A 23,525-nucleotide genomic window follows, 5' to 3' on the forward strand; every position below is an offset into this window, starting at 1 on the left:
TCTTCGTTTCTTCTTCCCTCCCTCCCTCCCTTCCTCATTTTTCTCCTTTCTTCCTTCTTCTCTCCCTCCTTTCCTTTTTTTCCCTCCTTTTTCATTTCACCCATTGTTTCTATTATTGCTTTTGTGGGGGAAGGCTACTGGGGATTGAACTCAGACACTCGACCTCTGAGCCCCATCCCCAGCCCTATTCTGTATTTTATTTGGCGACAGGGTCTCACTGAGTTGCTTAACACCTCCCTTTTGCTGAGGTTGGCTTTGAACTCAAGATCCTCCTGCCTCAGCCTCCCAAGTTGCTGGGGTTACCTGCACCACCGTGCCTGGCTCACCCGTTGATTTTGAATGCAACTACGTGCCAGGTCCTAAAGATAGAAATAACATGAATTTCTCCCACAAGGCATCTCATGGTCTAGCATGGAAACACACGCACACAATAAATCATCTGATAAGTGCCACAATAAATACACAACACAGGGAGATTTAGTCAGTTAATTATTGTACCAGGTCTTCAAGGCTGTGTCTTCACCTATCTGTATTCTATTTTTACTGGCAAATCTTCCAACGCAGAGAAGCTGAGTCCTAACCATGGAGACATCGCACCTGGGCATAGCATTCTTCACAGGGTGCTGAATGTTTAACAAAATATAACGAAATATGTAAAACAAAATATGGAGGTGTCCTGTTTGTCAGATGGATGGGGACGATTGTGAGACTCGGTCCGAGGAGGACTGCCAAAGAGAATTCCAGGAAATGTTCTGAAAGAGCCTCTCATCTCCCGCTGGCACTGCGTCCTCAGTTATTTTCTTTGGTTATTTGTGGTAACTGGGTCACAGCCTACCCTTCTCCCTCTCAGCTGCGTCATCTCTGAACACCTTTGCGTGTACCCCGGTCTTGTCATCCATGTCTCTGCCTCAGGGCTCCACTGCCCCCTGCTGCGTCTCTTCCCGTCACTGTGGCCCAGCTTTGCCCCCACCCACCTCCTCCTTTCATGCTCCAGTGCACAGAGAGCTCAGAATGGCGTGAGCTCACCTCCCTCTCCTGGAAGGATCACAACACCATTGCCGCAAAACGCAGGGAGCTTCTCAGTTGATTCAGCTTCCTTGTCTTTCTGTCTGCTAGTTAAACACCCTTTTAAAAAGATGTCAAAGCGCTTAATTCGGATTGTATCATCTTGACTGATTCTTTGGGGAACTTGAAGGTTTGTTTCCAATTCTCAGACTGGATATTGTAGTATCTTAACAAAAACTTCTTGTTAGTAAAGTTTATCAAGATTATTTTCGTATATAATCCCACGATGAATCCCCCAAATAAATATTTTTCTGTGTAAGAAATAGGCTGAATTATACTGAGAACCTTTGAAAGCACATCTTTCTTTTTCTTAATCTAACATAATAGTTATCAATTTATTGGTTATTATTTCTAACTAAATTAAGCAAATTCTAAAGAGATGGAGGACAAAAAAACAAATAATTGGGTAGCCAAAGAAGGGTGCGATGGCGGTGGAGATGTGTTGATTGAAGCAGCCAACATGGTTGGGTGGTCTGTGTCGTGCACTGCTTCACCTGAACCTGTGCTCCAGGTGGGAGCCATCAACGCCCACACCTCCAGATGAGAAGCCTGAGCTATGGGCTTCAGATATGCTGTGCTACCTGAGCCCATGGCTCTGAGGCTGCTGCAGGGTTTGGGCTCAGACACCATGTTTCCAGAGCTCGCTCACACCTCCACTCTGCTCAGTAACAAAAGTCAACCTTCCATCTCCCTGAAACATATTTTACATAGAACTTAATAGTTGGCCTCAGTCAGAGGCAATTAATAAATCACATGTGTAAACTGTATATTGTCTTTTTAATGCTCAAAAACAATAAAGTCAAATGGACCTGGGTGATGAGCTAATAATATATGACCTGGTTTTCTGGGGAGGTCATTTAATCTCTTTGAGTCTCAGTTTCCCCAGATGGATGATATGTATATACATATATATGTATATATATATTTGATATTATATATAATATTTAATTTATAGTATTTACTAAATGACTGCCAATCACCATGACTTAATAACTGTAAATGATACCTATATAATTATAATGATATTATAATTATATATGATATCATTTAGTGCTATTATGTCATGGTGAATGACAGTCTTTGGCAAATTCATGTCATGTATTTTGAACTTCGGTGTCCTTCAGTCATTTGTGTGAAGTTACTTAATGTGAGCATGGGCTTTCAAGAGCAGTTGTTCTTTAAGAACATCTGTTTCCAAATTAGCAAATGTGGAAAGTTTTGTAGCATTTCCAGCATTTTCATCTTCTTTTGCCAACAGTTCTGTATTTCCTGTGCATTTTCTCATACAACATGTTAATGCCTTCTTCCTTCCTCCCTCCCTCCCCTCCTTCCTTCTTTCCTTTTCTGCCACCTCTATCATTTCTCGTGGACTTTTTTTCTTTTTTCCAAAGAACAAGTTTTTTAACTTTGTGTTACTGCCACGGATTGGTAGACAAATTACAAAGTTTCACTAAAACGTAAGCATGGAGGGTTTTGTTTCTGACTTATAATTGTACCTTCCCAAGAGTAACAATGATCAGATGTCATTGACCTTTCAGGTTGGTGGAAATAAGTAGAAACTGTATTAAATCCTACAAGGCCACAGGTCTAGGTTAATTCTGTCAGGGAACTGGACAACTGTGTGGGGTTACACTTGTCTCACATCCCAGTTACTCCACACAAATGGCAATGTTCTATTTGCAAACAAAGAAAAAACGGTGTGTTTGTATGTTTTATTTCCAAAACTTTCATTTGGAATGCTTTGTGTAGCAAAACTAGAATTGCATTTTGGTGATATTTCCTATTGAAAAGTAAAAGAAAACCACTTGTCCTATTAGAGAAAATAAAATCCATATGTTTATAATTAATCCATGCACAGCTCTTAAAATAAAATTGCCTGTGGAACAAACCACCTGATGTCCACAAAGCCTTTTGACTTTTTAGAAGCTGTCTTCCTAAACAGGAAGTCATACTTTTAAAAGGAAAAACAAATCTCATTCCCCAAAGATTTAAAAAGCAAGTTCAAAAAGGTCAGATGGGTTCTAATCTTGGTAAAATCATATTTTCCAGATGCAGCTGAACAAACTTAAATGTTGCTTATTAATATTATTTATTTTGGAGACAGAACTTCTATAGCTTGACAACATTCAAAAATCCAAATAGGTGGACTTAATATACAATTGAAACATCTACATTTTGTGTGTATGTGTGTGGTTTTGGGGATCAAACCCAGGTCCTCATGAGTGCTAAAGAAGTCCTCTACCTATGAACTTCATCCCCAACTAAATATCCAGCTTTCATTGTATAAAATTATCAGCAATGTGCTGAATCCTAAACATGGACACACTTCACTAATCTGTCTGGAAAGCAAAAATTCGAAGAAAAAAATAAAAGGGAGAGCTTCAGGTTTGTCTTATTTGTCTTTAATTCTCCAAATTGTTTGTTTGAACTTTCCTAAATCCTCTGGTTGTATATTAAACTTTATTTTTGTTGTACCTTTGTACTAATGTGATTAGGTTATTACTCTTTTACTCTGAGACAGAAAACTGAGATAAATGTAATGTGTGAGAGCGTCAGACTTAAAGGTGCAATCTTACATGTGTTATGGTTTGGATGTGAAGTGTCCCCCAAAAGCTCACGTGTGAGACAAAGCAAGAAGGTTCAGAGGAGACATGGTTGGGTTGTGAGAGTCTTAACCTAATCAGTGAATTAGTCCCCTGACAGGGATTTACTGGTAATTGAAGTGGTGGGTGTGGTTAGAGGAGGTGGGAATCGGGGCTTGGCTTGGGTATGTTTGTGTCCAGCAAGTGGAGTCTGTCTCTCTGCTTAACCATGTCAGATGGTTCCCTCTGCCACACTCTTCTGCCATGATGTCCTGCCTCTCCTTGGGCCCTGAGGAATGGAGTTGGCTGTCCAGGAACTTAGACCTCTGATATGATAAGCCCTCAAATAAATGTTTCCTTCTCTATAGTTGTGCTGATCTGGTCACTTAGTCACAGCAGTGAAAAAGTTGACTAAAACAATATGTTTCCTCAATGTCCCTTTATATAATATGTACTATATTACACACCTTGAAATTGTAGATTTTCTTTTACTTGGTTAAATACATTGTTGCCATGTTTTTACCAGAAAGTAATTTTTATGGTTTGCGTATCCATGAAATTATTCCCTTTTATTTTGGGCAAGGAGAAAATTATTTTCAGCGTTCCCCCAAATTACATTGGATAAACTATTGGGCATTTAGCTTTCCCTACACTGGTAACATTAAAAGAACAAAAGGTGACCGTTCTTCATGCTCACCTCCTCAGTTTGTGTTTGACCTGTAGCCTTTTGAAGGTAGACACTTCTCTTCCACTCAAGCTTCTCCTACCACAGTTACCCATCATGTCCTCCCTGCCACAGCCAAGATCTTCTTTTTCCCCTACTTCCTGTGGTAATTGCCGTTCAGATTCTTACTTCTCTGAAATACCATGAATTTGGTTACACCATCACCTCTATTTTTTTATCCAATCCTTCTAACTGTTCCTTCCCAATGTGACTCGTTGGTTTACCTAACACTCATTTTGTGCAGGATAACTTGTTAGCCCTTATATTTTTCTCTCTCTCCCTCATTTTCACCCCAGGTGAGCTCAGCTTTTCCCAGGATATCAATGACCACACATAACCCATGGCTCCCAAGCTTAGATTCCCTTCTTAGATTTCTATCTCTAAAATCTATACATCCAACTGGTAGTTGGAATTTTTTAACTGGAACTTGCATCAAGATCAACATATCTGAGATGAATCATCCTTCCGAAACCCACCGTTCCTCCACACTCTCAGTCTCAGTTAATAACCCAGCCGGTAGATTTAACCACAACCCTGGGAATCCCTTGCGATGCAGCCAGGCACAGATCTTGCCATTGCACTCATGACAAGGACTTGACTCAGCTGCTTCTCCTCTGGCCCCCTGCCACCATCCTCACTGGAAAACACACTGTCAGGTGTACAAACTCTTAAGGTACCTTGTTTCTGTCCCCTTCACTCTACTGGATCCTCCTTTCCATTCACTTACTCATCCAGTCCCACCTCTGTGTGCCATCCTCTCCTTCCTGTACCTACTTGAAACTCAAGGTGGGTCTCACTCACCTTGGTGATGACCCATCCTGTTTCTGCCTTCCTATTGGATTTCCAAAGCCTCCTCTCTATCGAGTATCACACTCTTAGGGGGGAATCACTTCCCCATTTCTCTGAAGGTGCTCTGGTGATAGATTGTGATCAGTCTATCAACTGAACCACCTATCTAATATATCTGTCACCTTTAACTGTGTTCAGTCTAAATTTGTGTTATGGATTCATTAGAAATCTTTCTAATAAATGTCTATTTAGTGCCAACACTGTGTTGAATATTATTAATAGAAATAAATAATAAAGTAGGATTCCAGACCCCAGAAGATCAATTTGGCTGTAAATCTTAACTCATGCTCATGCATTATTTATCCTTTTTTTCTAAAGGCTTTTTTTAACCTCTACTTCCCCGATAAGACAGACTTAGTAACTTTCATCATGCTTTCAACGTGTCATGCATTCAGCCTCTTTGGGGAGATTATACTCTATCAATTTCTGTGTACTGCAATGTAGGTCATTGCAGAAACTGTGCCCTTCATCTCTTAATTCTTGATTTACAAAAGTAACCTAATAGGTAACTTTTTAATGAAAAACATAATTTAAAACTCTGAATATGTTTACAGACCTCTCTAAGCTATTTTTAACTGTACCGAGATTTTACGTTTTGATTATGCTTATTTTTTTATATTTGGTTTTTCTTTCGCTTTTAAAAATTGTAATTTAAAGTATACCTAAATATAGGGCTGGGGATATAACTCAGTGATGGAACCCTTGCCTTGCATGTATGAGAGGCCCTGGGTCCAATTTCTAGCACAGAAAAAAATTACATATATACATATGTAATTTTTTATTACATATGTATATAAATATATGCATATATACACACATATATTATGTACAAATATAATTAAATGTATTTTCTTTGAACTTTATCAGTTTTTACAGGAAATGAAGGCTGTAGCATGAACAGGCAAAAAGAAGTAGAAATCAAGGTCATTGTTCTAGGGAAGCTCATATTCTAATAAGGAAAATAAGACAAATCTTTCTATTTAATTATAGATCTTCTAAATTTTATTTAATAAATTTTAGGAACTCTTACTGTGTCAGACACTGTGCTAGACATTATGAATTTTTAAAGAGTGTGTTAGGGTTCCTGATCTTAAGATCTGTTTTTTCAAATAAAGAACTGATACAGGTTTTATCCACAAAACAGAAAAACAATCTATTTGCTGATCCATTAGTGTTGCTTTTTGACCCCAGACACTTATGTTAATTAGGGTCTTTCCCCTACATCCACATGCTGATGTGGCTTCCTCAGGTAAAAGGGAAGACTTGTAAGATGCTGACTGTTGGTCTTCTTCCAAGTAATTAAAACAGGACTTATTTTTCAAGCAATTAACTTAATAATGAGAGTGTAAAAACAAATGCTGTTGACATTAAGAATGTTAAAAAAAAATCTCTAGCTACATGTGAAAGGTGTCAGAATATGCACCTATATGCAAACCATACGCCTCTGCATAAGGATTACATTAAGCCGAAGACACTTGAAAAATATCAGATGAAAAAAGGACACTGTTCCCTCCTTGTGCCAGGAAAACAAAACCCCAAACAGACAAAAAACTCCACTTTCTTCTAACCCAAGACCAGAGAAAACTCCCAAGTGAGAAACACTTTCCCTGTACTATGAAGGACCGGCCTACACTGTCTTGTCATGAGAAACAGGGAACCCAGCCAAGAAAAACTTATACATGCAGATCTTGTTAAATTAACTCCTATCTTCTGTTCTCACCATACGTTGTCCTTACTTTTGCACAGTTGCTGATTTTTCTTTCACCTGTTGTTTAAACATTTAAGTTTGGCTTTTTCTTTCACTTCATTTTCCTATGGGGGCTCCCATAAAGAGATAAAACCTTGCACTTCTTTCTTCTGTTAATCGGCTTTAGCCAGTTGTATTCTCTGGCCTTGCCAGTCATGGTGGGGTAGAGATAAAATTTTAGCCTCCTTCCACATGCATCAAAATTTATGATGAAAGTGGAAACAAATCATTAGCTAGATTATACAGATAATGCATGAATATATATTCTGCATATAATGACTATAATATGCTACCTATCTATGTATTTGGAGGCTGGAAGTATCGCAGTTACTGTGGAGGAATAAATTTGTGTTGGTGTATATGCTTGATTCTCACTATTGTAGGAGTTATGCAGTATTTCTGTTATATATGTTGGTGTCTGTTTGTTTTTGTGCTAGAAAACTAACAAAATGTCTTAGTTTAAATAAAAATTTGTTATAATATGGCATGTTTGCCTTTCATTCACAGGGATGTTTTCTGCCAAAAGAATTTTATAATTGTACAAATATTAAGAAAAATGGAAGGTGTATCTTGCAAATTTTAATGCATATAATGACAAAAATAGATAGCAATTCATTTTGGGGAAAATGAGAGCCGTGTTTGTATGTTTGTTTAATGAAGAGGATGTGGAAGCACGTGAAATGTTAATATCTCCAAAAACAAAGTATAAAGGCGATCTTCCATGAGGGACCATTTCTTTAAAAGTGAGATTTTGCTTAAATAAATGAATATTCTTTGAACCTTCTATTTTTAAAAAATAACTATAAGTAATGATCCAAGAAGCTCAACGTATGAAGAAATACTACAAAAGCCAAATTCTCAATTTCATTTATTTGGAATCTTAAAAACACAAGTGCGTCAGTTGTAGCCCTGTTCCCATTGTTGGGAATGCGGTGTAACATGCAGTACCTCTGGCTAAGTGACAAACTTAAAGTGATATTCAACATTTCCTGTGGATTCATGTTAATTTGTAGTTTTAATTTGTTGCCATTCTCAGCAGAACAATTTCCTCTCCAGGTTTCCTCATTGAAAACAATCCTCAATTTGCCAGAGCTCCAACCACACAATCTTCAGAAGTAGAGAGGCAGAATTGATTTTCAATAAAAGAGGCAGATTACCTCCTTGTGCAATGTCCATTATCTCTGAAATATGTGTAGCTTATGATAATACGAGTTCTAATTACCTCATTACTCCTAGTTCCAATTATTTGCTATGAAATACCTAGATTTTTCCTCTTCATCAAGAGAATAGAGAGCTCACCTGATATTTGTTTCCTGACCACAGATTACTTACCATAAATTGACTCTGCTAGAAAACAAAAAATGGTGAGCAACACAGAAGTGAACATTAGATGAAACTTTTGGGAAAGATAGAACCAAAGTTTTGGCCTCAGAACTGCCTTCCTCTTTCCCTTTAAAAAGAAGGAACTGGGGAATAAAATACTACCAGGGAATACTAATGAGGATTAGAAGCAACTATTTCCTATTAAACTTCAAAGCATTTTTTTGCAGATATTCATACCAAGCTTAAACATGACTCTGGGAATTGATACTCAACTTCTTTCCTCAAAATATCTGTGTAGTTATAAGGAAGTCAGTGGAGAAAATGTCACCAAATCCCAGTAAGTACTTTCATGGAAGATGGAAATTCCTTCCTCCATAATAGAAAAATAGCATCCTGTGTCCTGTGCTGGGTTTAGAGAGGATTTGACCATATCTTACTCTTCCCTGGAAGTTACATTGTTTTGGGATCCATTGCCCTTGAGGATAGAAACAAACAAACGCCACTTTTCACCTTATTTTGCCTTTGCATAGCTTTCTATATACCAAGATCCTAAAATTTATTGTGAAATGTAAAGATGAAAAGAGGAAAATTGGAGTAAAGACAAAGATGTGTGTCTGTTCTTTCCACACTGTAGGCAGAGCCGAAAGTCAACTTATAACCACCATTGGCATATAACCACCATCGGGCTGTTGGATCACAATTTTCCCTTCACTAGAGTGGTTGAACCGTTTAGGAGAATGTAATGAGAATAAACAAAGACCAGAAATTGGACCACCCCTACTACCTGTTAGTAATCTTTATTACCAGGAACAGTGGCCATATAAAAGAAGCCAGAGAGACCCTTCACCCCTTCCACCATGTGAGGTCACAGTGAGAAGACATCACTTATGAATCAGAAAAATGAATCCTTAGTGGTCACTGAATATCCTGTTCCTTGATCTTAAAATTCCCTGCCTCCAGAGCTATGACAAATAAATTTCTGTTATTTGTAAGTCCTAAACTGTCTGACATTTTGTTATGATCATTCAAGTAGAGTCAGACAGAATATTGGTACTGAGAAGGTCCTGTACAAGTTCCAAAAATATGAGAGCAGCTTCAGTATTGGGTAACAGGTAGGGTGGAAGAGTTTTGAGGTGAATGTTAGAAAAATCCTAAGATGCCATTAACAGGTCATAAAGGATGGTGGTGGCAAAGACTCAGAAGGAGAGAAGTAGAGATGGAGCGAGAAACTCAATCTTTTTAGAGACTACCTAAGTGGTCATGAAAGGAATGTTGGTAGAATATGGATGATAAAGGCCATAATGGTGAGATCTCAGGTGGAAATGAGGAACATGTTATTGGACAATGGAAAAAGGCACCTTGTTAGAAAGTGGCAAAGAACTTGGCTGAACCGTTTGTATCCTGGTGTTTTGTGGAAGGTAGAACCCGTGAGATAAAAAATCAGATGTTTTGCAGAGAAGATATCTAGAGAAAGTATTGAAATCGAGTGAGGCTTGACTTCTCTTTACTGCCTAAATTAAAAAGCAAGACGAGATGTATGATTTGAAAATAGAATTGTTAATCAAAAGTGAAGCAGACCTTAACATTCTGGAACATTCTCAGTCAATCCTTGTTGGAAAAAAACTGAGAAAACCTGTTTAGAAGAGAAAAAGGATGTGGTCCAATGAATATTTTGTAAAGAGATTAGTATGGATCAACCATCACAAAGGAAGCCAATGACCATTCATCAAGACAATGGACAATGCAAAGATTTTTCAGCCATTTAAACAGTAGCCAGGACCTGTTGTACGAAAAAATGGAAGAATGACTCTAGAGGTGTTTCATAGACCACTGAGGCCTCTTCTCCCATTATCGGCTCGGAGCTCTAGGGACTAGAGAATGGGACAATTTCAAAGGAGGAGCTGTGAGTACCTAGCAACAGCTCACATAGAGGGCTATTTTTTTTGTACTCCATCCTTTTGATCTTTGACCATATTGGGTGCAACTCCAGTAGGCTACCTTGCAGTGTGCACCACGATCAGAAAATCCGTGAGGGTGTGGTTGCCACTAGCTGAATTTCAAAGGTTGCCCCACTGAACCTCAGGGCCAGCATGAGCACTGACAGGGTCTCGTCTAGGGCAATGCCCAGCAGAACTCTCAGATCAGGGGCTCCTCCACATCCAAGGCAGGCAGAGCCACCCATTTGGGTATATGATATCCACTGGGGAGAGACACAGGCATGACTTCCAACTCATGACAGTTGCAGGATAAAGTCTGCCTACCAATGCCATGGAAGCAGGGCCACCCAGAGTCTTGCAGGTCAACTCTGCCATGTCAAGATTCAGAGAATGGATGCAGCACACATGTGCCCAGATGGAAGGACCTCCTTCTCAGTAGGTATGGAGGGAAAAGCATTAAGATTGAATATTGAAGAGCCTAGACATTTAATTCAATGGTAGAGCGGTTGCCTAGCATGCACAAGACCCTGGGTTTGATCCTCAACGCAGAAGGAAAAAAAAGTTTTAATATCATATGCCCTTTTCTCTTCTGGACTTGATCAGAAACCTGTCATTCCCGCCTTCTTTCCTATTTCTCCTTCTTGTAACTAGAATGTATATCTTGTGCCTGTGGCGCCATTGTTTTTTAGAAGCACATGTTTGATTTCACAGGTCCACAGCTGGAGAGCAATTTGCCTCCAAATGTATCCAGTGCCTTGGATCTCACACATGTCTGATTGACTACAAATTCCAATGAGTAGGTTGAAGACTCAACTTCTATATGTACTTTGTAAAGTACATGTTCTGCATGATATTCTTTAGAAATTACTATTAATAGTCCTGTGTCACATTTTGTAAAATGGTATCTCTCCTGAGTTTGTTTTCCAAGATATAGTTTGGGTAAAAATTCCACATTATTTTTTTGAATAAACCTTGTAAAGTAGAATTGGTGAATGATATATGATCTCATGTGCATGTTGGCTAGAGGTTTCTCAAGGAGACATTCCAAAATCCCATCAAATTTGACATGACTGAACATGGATGTAAAAGAATCTATCTGGGGGCTGGGGAGATAGCTCAGTCAGTAGAGTGCTTGCCTTGTAAGCACAAGGCCCTGGGTTCGATCCCCAGCACCCAAAAAAAAAAAAAAAAAAAAGAATCTATCTGAAGCCACCTTTTCCAATTGTGAACCAATGACAGAAAAGTGAGGAACTACCTACAGAAAGTCTTATGCTACAAATCTTGTCTTCTATCAAATGTATTGCCAAGATGGTGGTCTTGCCCACTGTAGGAGAGTGGCCTAAAATTGGAGTGTACTCACCAGTGCTGAGTCCTCCCATCACACTTATTGGCTCCTGTTGTAATAGTTTCAACAAGAAGGGAGAAAAGGCAGACAGAGACAAATCACTCAATTCCCACAAGAATAAATGATCTTCCACAAATTCCTTAATTTATGCTATTAACAATGGGAGTCTAGAGCATGCTTCCAATTTTGATACTAGACAAAGCAAAAGTAAACAAATAAATAAAACCTTGAATATGACCCATTATGTTAGGTAGACCATGACAGGAGGTATTTTTTAACTACTATCATTTTAAAATGATAAAGACCTACCTAATCACAAAAGAAAACAAGAATAGAAAGATTAATAATAAATTACAATTACTTATATATTACATGATTTCATACCAAGAAAACCAAACTACTAGAATTAAATTGTGAGTTAGTAGATAAGTTGCTAAAATAAACAATAGTTATCTCTTTTGCAAGCTAACAACAATCAGTGTAAACACAAAATTAAATAAAGATTTATTTCAAAACACAAAAACTTGCTAAGAAATATTCAAAACACACATAAAAAAGATTCTACTTGGGAAGATAATAGGAAAATCTAGTCCTGGGTAGAAGTATTTGATGATTTTTTTCCCCCAAATTCATTAATGTATTTTGTTTTTGTGTAACAGTATCCAAAACTAAAAAAAAAAAAAAAAAATTAATTGAAAAGAATTGTATAATATTATCAGAAAAATAAGTGGATAAAAATATGTAGCAATATTCTGAAAAATGTGTGTAATGAAGGGCATGGATATTATTAGACATGAAAGTGGAATTTAAGTTACATTGATTGGAAGGATAGTGAGATCCCAAGAATAGACAGATCAATGGAACAGAACAAAGTCTCAATAAATGATCAGAAGAATTGAATAACTGATGAAAGTGGCTTTTAGAATCTCTGAACAAGGTTTTGGTTATATAAACATAGTGATAGTAACAACAATGGAAAAGAGGCACTTGGATACCTGAGGACCAAAATAAAGAAAATAATGAGTTCTGAGTCATACCTGATATCATGATTAATTCCAAATACAGTAAAGATGTAAGAGATATATGAGAAGTGACATTAGATAGCTATGTTAATAATTTTGTTATGAAATCCTCAAAACAAACATCACTTACAGAATATACAGACTATAATATAGATATATTTGATTAAATAAAAATTAAAATAATGTGTGTATTAAATGCTCTATGAAATGATGAGAAGATATATGGCATATCTATATGTAGAGAGACATATAGATATAGATACATAGATATACACACGAATGCATACACAAACAAAATATTTAAATTATAATGTTCTTATTTACAAAACAACAAAAAATTACTGGCTAATTTCAGCCTGGAAGTAATTTTGGAAGTTTCTCAGAGACCAGCAGAAAAGCTCAAAATTGGAATCAGAGGCAAGGCAGAACGAGCGTAGTACTAGAGGAATAACTTCTCACCCAGTAGTCATTGTGAAGTTTCTGGGCCTTTTACTGAACACAAACTACCTCAAATTGCCTCAAAAGGCTCTCTGTGGACATGGCTTCCTCTAGATTCGACATCCCAGCACAAGCATGTGATTGGCAGGCCTGAGGTCATGTGATGGACTTAGTTGCTAGGAGTCTATGCTTACTGTGGAGTGGAAAGAGAAAATGCGATTCCCACTGGGCTTCTAGTGAGAGGCAGGTGGAATTCTTCCACAGTAGAAAGGAAACTTGACTGCCGGGCAGTCCAAAGAATTATTCTGCATTAAAGAATTTATATTTCTTTTCTTTTAGAAACCTTTTATAAATCAAATAAGGAAAAAAGGTCAGATAACCAAATAGAAAAAAATGAGCAAAAGACATGGAAATCCAAAGTTGAAGTGCAATGCCTAATAATGCTAACATGTCAACTTCTCCAGTAAACAAATGATGCAAAGTATTAAAACTTATAATAGGCAAAAGCAAAACTTGGGTAACATTATGAAAATTTGGAAATATCCAGAACTAGTGAATATATGAGGAAATGAACACTTAGATACAGTGTTGGTGGGAATATAAATTGTTGAAACAATTGCAATTATATTTCTATTGGGGGATAGTAGCGAAACATAAAATAGTCATGTTATTATGTATATTAGGTCATGTTATCAGGACATAAGATCCATAAGAAGAGCCATTTCTTCCTGGTTTGATTATTGCTGTTTTTATAAGGTCTATAGTAGAGTGGAACACATTGTAAGGTCTTAATACGTGCTTGTTTAACAATTAGTGTCAGCATTTAAATTCTGCATAATATTTTGCTATACAATTCTACTCCTACAATTTTACCCAAAGAATGAAAACAAGCATCTCGGATAGTTTTATGCTGGTGTAGCAGAATACCACAGATGGGGCAATTTATAAATACTTTGTTCCTCACAGTCTGGGAAGTTCAAGAGCAAGGTGTTAGTAGGTTTGGTTGTCTAAGGAGAGCTGCATCCTCTGGAGGAAGGAGCTTTGTGTCCTCACAGCGTGAAGCAGAAGGAAGAAGGACCAAGTGCGTGGGAAGCCTCTTTCATAGAAGCCTCGCTCCCCACTCACAAAGGAAGAGGACTCCTGACCACTCAGCATGCACGGGTCCCACCTCTTCAGCCTTGCTGGTGTTGGTGGCACAGGTCTGTAATACCAGGGGTTCTGAAGGCTGAGGCAGGAGGATTGTGAGTTCAAAGCTAGCCTCAGCCTCCAGAACTGGCCCTAAGCAACTCAGTGATACCCTGTCTCTAAATAAAATATTTTTAAAAAAGGGCTGGGGATGTGGCTCAGTGGTTAAGCATCCCTGGGTCCAATCCCTCATACAAAAAAAAAAAAAAAAAAAAAGGACTTTCATATTGGTAACAACTCAATTTTGAAGAGACACCTTCAAACCATAGCAACGAGCATGCAAAATGAAAATTGAAAGTGCAAATTCTTACTTTGTCTATGAGGTTCAAGCCAGAGGAGACTTTTTTGAATGTTCAATCATTTGTTATTGATTAAATATATTACAATCATTACAAAGAATGAAATATATAATATTAATTTTTTTTATTTCAATGAAATAACTTCTGTATCATGAACAGTAACAGACCAAGAAAAGCAATTTGCCAAATGTAATCCCATTTGATCTGATTTTTAATTTTTTCAAAAGAAAGGGACATCTCTATAGCTGCATACTTGCATAGACAGAAGTTTGCTAATTATATGAATCAAAACAGCAGTAGTGGCTCCTCCTCTGACCCTTCTTATCTCTCTTCTCACTGAATAATTTGGTCCAAAGACCACTAGGCAGGTCTCTGAGTCTCAGCTGCAGTGAATGCTGTTTATTTTTGCAGTTACAAACCTTCCACAAGCCCAATTTCTAATGAAACATCCTTGAATACTATTTCTTATTTTTTCATACTCATTCACCCTACTTCTCTGATCCCCAAATTCTTTTCAATGTATAATTCAATAATTGTTCCACATTTTGCTGCCTGATGCCTCTGCCTCCCCCATATATTCTCACTTCCTTAGCAGCTTAAATTTCACTGTCAATTATTTAACCACCACCTCGCACCTACTCCTTGCTCTCCGCTCCCTCTCTTGGTCATTATTCTCTCTTGGGGGAAACTAGCAAAACAAAGTACATTACGTCATGCTGCAGTGTGTTAGGTAATGTTAAAAACTAGGGAGAAAAACTGTGGTCATAGTTTTGTCTAGGTCTCTTGTAGAGAAATGATGGTGTAGAAAAAATGTCTGGCGGAAATGAGGGAGTAAGCTTTGCAAACATTTAGGTGAAGATCATTCTCATGCAGAAAAGCGATCAAAGGTAAAGGTTTGGAGTCAGTAGTGTGCTTGGTGTTTTCAAGGAACGGAAAAGATCGCAATGCAACCAAAGCAGAGTCCTGGTGTGGGGGATGGAGGAGTGAGGGGTGGTAAAAGGTGGTCACCAAGAGGGACCAGGAGTAGAGGGTCTAGACTGACCTTCCAAAACTCTAGCCATGCTTAACAATGTTGCATATTTTCTTCTAGATTTTTTCCCTATACAACTGAGGTTATGCCATCTATTTCATATTCTTGCATTAAACCTTTCCAAACATTACTCCTTTAGAATTAATATTTTACTATAACACAACATTTCCAACATATTTTAAATTAGTGCATAGTGTGTTATCATATGTATGAATATGATACACACACACACACACACACACAATATCATTATTGTATACTGGTTCTTGAGGTTATTTACAGGCAAAAAGAACATAGGCGTCATGGGATAATGATTCTGCAATTCATCCTCGGAGTTCTCTATTCCAACTCTGTCCTAACTCTGTGAAACAGCTCTTTCTTTGTTTCCAAAACTGCACACCATCTCTCTCCTTCTTTTAATCCTCCCATCCCCTTCCCCTCCCCCTTCCTCGAGTCCTCCCCCTCCTCCTCCTCCTCCTCCTCCTCTTCCTCCTCCTCCTATCGTTTTTGTCCCAGTGCATACCACAATTTATACCTGAATAAGATTCCTATTTTCCTGTTTCCAAAGGTTGAAACCACTGTAGTCCTCAGCCCTGATCTCTTAAAAAAAAATTCCACATCTCCAGACCTATTTCTTATAGGTAAAATACAGGAGTTAAGGTTTTTAATTCTTATATATTAATACTCCACAAATCTCTCATGAAAAATCCATTAGCACAACTTTTGATTTCTCAATTATCAAAGGCTAATATGACTGAGTACAGTGTATTGAGGACCTTATTAGTTCATTATGATACAAGTATCCTAAAAGTAAGGCAAGGAGACCTTTGTGCCACAGAGAAGGGATGTAACTAAAGGCTCTCTAAACAGGGGGAAGCCCCCAAAGAGACACCTGGGATAAGGACTGGCAGGAAATGCACTGAGCAGATGGGTCATCTCCTCCTCTCAGGGAAATTCTAGAGCTCATCCCCAAATGGGCCATGAGAGGTAGAGGTCAAGCAGGTAACCAGGATGATCCTGAAGTCGTAGGAAACTCGGCATTGTTAGCACAAAACTCTATCAAGAACAGCACGTGTTAGCTTTTAAATGTAAAGATGCTGTGTGTTTTTTTTTGTTTTTTTTTTTGAGGGGAAGGGACACCAGGGATTGAAATCAGGGGAACTCTACCACTGCGCCACATCCCCAGTTATATTTTGTATTTTATTTGGAGACAGGGTCTCACTGAGTTGTTTAGTGGCTTGCTTTACTGAGGCTGACTTTAAACTTGAAGTCCTCTTGTCTCAGCCTCCTGAGTCACCGGGATCACACGGCATCTCGTCTAAAGATGCTTCTGAGCCAGAAATTTCCACATAGGGACATAGGATTTAGAGACACAACTTGAATCTTCATCCCAAATGTCACCAGATCTGTATCATCAGATCAGCCTTCATTAAGTACTGCTGCATCTCCAATGTGAAGCTGATAAATTTCTTTCTGCCTCTGAAGAATCTTGTTGCTTTAGCAAGAAAAAATATTTATTGCTATCTGATTTTTAAAAGGCCGTGGATATCACTGTACTCGCCACTGTCTAAACAGCATAACGGACTGCTGAATTGCCCTAACCACCACCTGCTTCCTGCTCTCTGTATATTGTGACTGTATTTGTGCATGTGTGTGTGTTGGGGGGGGGCGCTGTGTGTGTATATGTGGAATTTGAAAACCACAATTTTAGGAACAGTGTTTTTGTTCACTGCAACTTCTACTCAGAAAAGCAAACCACAAAGAGAAAAAACATTTTTAGACTGAAGATAAATTATCATTTTGTCTTTTAAGCTTATGGAAGTTTCCTTCTCAATCTCCCCCGACACATCCAGATTATGGCTTCCGGTGGAGCCACCTAATCACACAGTGGGAAAGATACATTAATGGAAGGCAGAAGGAGTGTACTGAATAGACTAATGGAACCTTTTTAAGAATTCTGAGTACTCTTCATATTAGAACCTTTGTCATAGAGGTGACAATATTAACAATAATAATCCTCCCTAACAAAAGACTAATATCAGGTCCAGGGCGGTAAGAGCCACTGGTTTCTCTGTGCTCTGTCCACAGATGCCCTGATTTCCACTACTAGTCCTGAGTACATATTGTTCAATTCAATAACCTAAATTCTCACTGGTAAAACAGACCGTAAGAATGAATTCAGTAATTAGCTTCCCTGTTAGGGGGCTCATTTAATTTCAAAGCTAATGCTAGCCACGTTTCCGTTTCTAATTAATTCAAATATAGAAACGCTATAGTAACCAGACAACATGTTCTTTGAAGAGCTGAAACTATGACATTGTCATGGCGTCAACAAACTTCCATTAGGCATATGAGTACAGAACACAGGCTACAGCAAGTGGAACCTTCTCTCTCTTCTTGATTCTTTTTTGTTTCCTTCTATGATTTTAAAACATTTGAGTCATATGCAATCTCACCTGGTCTGATTTCTTGAGCACTTTTTGAACCAATGGTAAACAAGATCAATGTTTTTGTGAGATTCAGAATAGAAGATGAGTGAAATAGTTTTGAGATTAAATTGCAGAAATTTAAAGCAGTTATGGAAAATTTCTTTGAGAAACTCTATATATCAACTTGGTGGCAAATGGGTAGCAGATTCCATTTTATTGTCAGATTCGGTGTATGTGGAATTACATAAGGCTAACGTTACACTTTTAGTTCTGCCTAGCAAAATGCAGACATAAATCCTGATATGTAGATAATTTGCATTTGTATGCTATACATGTATTTGAAGCTACATATACAGTTATTCTCCCACAAAAAGAAAATAATTATTAAATAGAATATGGCATTAGCCTGCTCCCTATCTAGTGGTAAGAAGGATTATTTAAATGTGGGTAACTCAGCATAAGTCACATTTTCAAATTATTCTGTCAAGAATTTCCCTAGAGGAAGGTGGAAGTAGAAACTTTTCATTAGGTAAATATGTGAACATACAAACATATGTATTATGTTTTATATATGTACATATAAACATATATATGCTTATAATGCTTATTCAAGAAGCAGAAGCAGAATGAGGTAAAGAAGGGTTAACTAATCAATTGGTTTGTTGAAAGAGAGTCAAAGTCATTCTAACCCTTTTGGAAGTCAACCTGGAAGGTTTTGTCTGGAAAAAGTTTGTCCAACTCACAGAAACAACAGGCTGAAGACAATCCAAAGAAATGTGTGAGAACTATCTGATCAAAAGAAATCACAAACAGAGAAAATGAAAAGAGGCAATCAGGGCGAGATCCAAGGCCTACTGCCATCCATGAGTGCCTTGCGCACAATGAGACAAATTGGATCCTCGCCGAGAGGTTGGAATTATGATTAGATGGCTTTCTAAGGATGGGTTCGAAACGGTCAGGGTGAGGTTTTCAAGTGAGAATGGCACATTAACAGTTTTTAAAACCTTCACAAATTTGGTCAAGCTGTAAGGATGTTTGACCTCTGCTTCCCAGCACCAAACCAAGCAGGCTGTTTCCTAAGAACAGAGCACCACCTTGTGTTTGTAAGTTATTACACCTCCCTGGGCCACCTAGGGAGGCCCTTCCATCAGATTCAACAAGGACTAGTGAGCCATGCTCTGAGGACAGCAGGGAAGTGGAACAGCTCCTCAGCCACTTTAAACTCTGAACCTTATGTGTGTTTATGTTCCAAGAAAACTATACCAGGAAGTGATGGATCAGACGGAACATATTTTTGTACCTTTTAATATAAAAGCTTTTATTTCAAGAAAGAATTCTATAAGCTAAACTCAGCTCTGATCCCAGGCTGGTTTTATGTTTAACACATTAGCCTCATTATTTCTTATCTTGAGCTAGGTTAAGTACCAAATCTCAACAAAGCAATTTTGAGTTTAATTCAGGAGTGCATTGGTTTTGGGATACTCAACAAATAAAAGTTATTTAGAAATCATCAGAGATCACAGTAATCTTCAAATGAAAAGAAAATTACCTTGTTTCCAGTAAGGCAGAAGAACATTTATAAATTGAGAAAAACATTAGTCAAATCATATTAAAAACCTTCACTGACCCTGGAAACACTGTTCTAAGGATTTTGTTACAGAAAGTGAGTAGATTAAAGCCATGCAATTCATGCAAGGGAAATGTTGTTGATCTTCCAAATTAATCTCAGATCTTGATTCGCAGTCTTCCGCTGACCTGTAATGAAGTGATTTTTGCTCATGTCTCATTTCCTTTGGCATTTCTGGGTCTGTGATTCCAGGGGCCAGCTCTTAACCCATTTTATGGCCCCAAACTCTGAAGAATTCTTATGCCTTGGAACTTTCTCTGGTGTTAGTAATGCCTTTCTACACTGTTCAGTAAGGTAGTCATCAGTCACATGCAGCAACTGAGCTACTGAAATGTGGTCAGTGTGACCAAGGAACAGAATTTTTAATTCTGATTAATGTAAACAAATTTAAATAGTCACAAGTGACTACTAGCTCCTCTATGGGGAGGGTTGGTCTACAAAAATGCCTTCAGAACACATCTCTTGATGGCAAGTCATCTGAACATGACGCGTTAAACTATTTCTACTTTATGGTGCAGGAGATAATTATGATGTTCAACTTCAGGTTTTAGTTTTCCATCTCCAATAATACTTGAGAATTCAGTAATGCATCCATATGAGAATTGTTTCATAATCTATAATCCTGAGATAGTTTTCCGTGTCTCCTATGTCACCTTATGTTCTTATCAAAAAGTATTTTGCTTTTCAATACTGGATACATTCGGAAAAGAGATTCTTTCAGACTCCTTAGAACAACATAGGAGAATTTTTAAGCATATATGCAATAAGAATTGAAATCTGTGTGAGTAGACCTGAAATTGAGTATGATGTTCACATTTCCAAAGTGAAGTCACAGGAGAATCCTTTATCTCAGTAAGACCTTCGCTCCCTCTAGTCTCATCCCATGACTTAGAAAAATATGGAATCCTGTAAATTTTTGACTGGCACCTTGTAAGTATATGAGTATGCATTCATATTCTGCATTCAACCCCCAATTTAATTTGCATTGAATTTATTCAACTAATATTTATATCTATATTATATGTCTGGTACTCCATCAGGTACTAGGATGGGTATGAAAGCAAACACCATCCACATTCTTAGGGTTTTCAGTATTAGGGTGAATAAGTGTTAATTTAAACAATGAGTGATACATATCGAACACTTGGTTCTTCCAGCATCTTTATGAGGTGCTCTCATTACACTCATTTTACAATTTATAAAAGGAAGTCCTAGAGAGGTTAAATGACTTCTTTAACGTAGGACAGCTAGTAAATGGAAAAGTCAAAGTCTGACCTTAGATGCTAGTACTTGGCAATCCAGAAACTGAGAAATCACCATGTTCTACTGAATCTTCTATAAATAATCAGTATAAACAAAATAGTATGAATGCCTGCAGAGTTTGTGGAAAATGTTTTGAGAGCTAAGACGTGGTCATTTCTCACAAATCCCAGCACACTGAGCATGTACTCTTTTGAGAGTGAGAGAAATGAATTCAAGAATAAAGGAGGTAGAAGTCTATTTCATAATCAGATGAATGCGTATTTGTCAAGTAATATCTAACTTGAGATAAAACAGATGCCCTGGTCGTGCAGCCTGGCACTTGATGCTCTGCAGGCATTGCTGGTCATGGTTGCGCACAGGCTTCTCTAAATCACTCTTTGAATAAGATCTCCCCAAACTTCATTGGATGGTGTTTTGTGTTTAGTTACCAAATATGAAATGGGAATCACAGTTGTGTTACCCCAGCAGAATGCGGGTGGAAAGGCATAGATACACTGATATTCTATTTAATATGAAACACATATTCCTTAGCTTTTGAAAGCCAGAAAATCCTGTATTTTTTAAGCTGCCCTATTTTTTTTTCCAGTATTGGGTATTGAAACAAGCAGTGCTTTCCCACTGAGCTGCCTCCCTGACCCTTTTACACTTTTTATTTTGAGACAGGGTCTCCCTAAGATGTTGAAGCTGGCTTCAAACTTGTGATCCTCCTGCCTCAACTTCCCGAGTAGCTGGGACTACAAGCAGGCATCACCGTGCCTGGCTTGGTTTTTGAACTGTGATGGTGGAGACAGTGACCTTCCTTTGTACAAAAACTATGCTATTCTCAGGCAACTGTCATCCACGTTCACGATAAATAAAAGAATTTGGGAATGGATTCTGTACAGTTTCATGTCAAAATAGCAAATGCTTGTTATTTGGGATCTATTTTTTTTATCTTTTTACATGAACACGTCCCATTTTCTTGAATACATAGGGATTAAAATTTAAAGATTTTTGAAATTACTGGTGAAAGTCTCTTTTATTCCTTTTATTTATTATCCTTTGTCACTGCTGGATTTCATGGTTGGACAGCTTTGTTATGACAAAATGATTCTGTATTATATTTAAATCATCAGTTCTTCAGTTATTCCTTTTTTGTTAATTGAAAATCTTCTATATTATGAACTCACGAGTGTATACATACTCATATATTACTAATTTATGAGTAAATATATTATTAATTCATGAGGACATATATGCTCATACACATATACATATTTAAGTTTATATATTCATATATAATGTGTATATATATGTGTGTATATGTATATTTGGAACATTTACAGTGCGTCTAGCACTGTAATAGGGAACAAAATAAGTGAGAAATATAGGTTATGTCCTCACTATATTAGTAATTTTGCTTGACTGCCAAAATTAATAAATATCATTGTACTATTAGATAAAATAGGGATGAAAATAACATTAGGTCAATTAATGCAAGAGAAATGACAGGAAAGCAAAGCTTAGTGTGGGCTCGGTAGTCTTTGCATGACATCCTTGAGGAGGCATTGAGCAATTTAATTCTGTTTACAGATGAGAAAAGCAAGCATCCGAGCAGCTTTTCCAATGTGGTGATTTGACTCCAAATCTTACCTTCTTTTCATCGTGTCACCAAGCTGGGGAATTAGAGATGATACTCCCAAAACATGTTGGGCTGCAATGGAGGCCGGGTGGGCAGCAGAAACCTGGGGCAGAGGCGAGAGGGAAGATGGGAAGGCTTGCCTGGTGAGCCAGAGGACTGGGGCTGGCAATGGACGGCTTGGAAGCCAAGCACAGCAATAGCTGGCTCATTATGGGGTAAGAGTCCAGAACAGGCAAATGAATATTTAAAGGGTCATTTAGAAGGATTTCTTTAGTGGGAAAAAGTTGGTTTAATCAAGAGGGCAACTGTCTACAAGAAATCACAGAAAAGCATCTCATTGGATACAGGGTTAGAGGAAGAGACTTCTATCTACTCTTCTAAATTCCGAGCTTCTGGATGCATTCTATACATTCCCTGTATCTGCATCTCCCACTTAGACATCCCATCTTCCATCTTGGTCAACTTACTGTGCTTCCATAACCACCACTTGTAAATGTATTACTCAGCAGTAGAGAAATTTGCAAGGTACCATTTATTACCAATTTATTGTTAGGTCTTCCCCAGAATGTGTGTGCCAGGAAGAATTTCTTTTTTATTCCAGTATTCCTTGAAGTTTGACTAACCCTGGCACATAGGACGTACTCTAGGAGTGGATGCTTCTGAAATTTTATTGGCTTTTCTTTACAATCGTTACATCTTTCAGGTTTAGTTTGTGGACATATTTGGCAGGATTAGAAATCGATATTATGCAACGCATTGTAAAGATACTCATGGAAAAATCACACACCGAAAGGCAACAGAGTTCGAAATGATGATGGCCTAATTCCAATTACTCAGAAGCTGATTAGTTTGCGAAATGTCCACAGGACCCCCTGCTTCTCTTCCATCTAACCGCTGCCAACTTTTGACTAATTTCATGCTCATTAATACTTCCTCTGGAGCTTGGGCAAGGCCAGGTTGCAACCTTTGAGTCTGACCATTTTGCTGCTTAGTTACCATCTTGGGGATGGTTTTATGGTTTAGAAATTGGAACAATTGG

Source organism: Sciurus carolinensis, chromosome 9, assembly GCF_902686445.1.
Source record: "Sciurus carolinensis chromosome 9, mSciCar1.2, whole genome shotgun sequence".
In the NCBI taxonomy this organism is placed as follows: domain Eukaryota; kingdom Metazoa; phylum Chordata; class Mammalia; order Rodentia; family Sciuridae; genus Sciurus; species Sciurus carolinensis.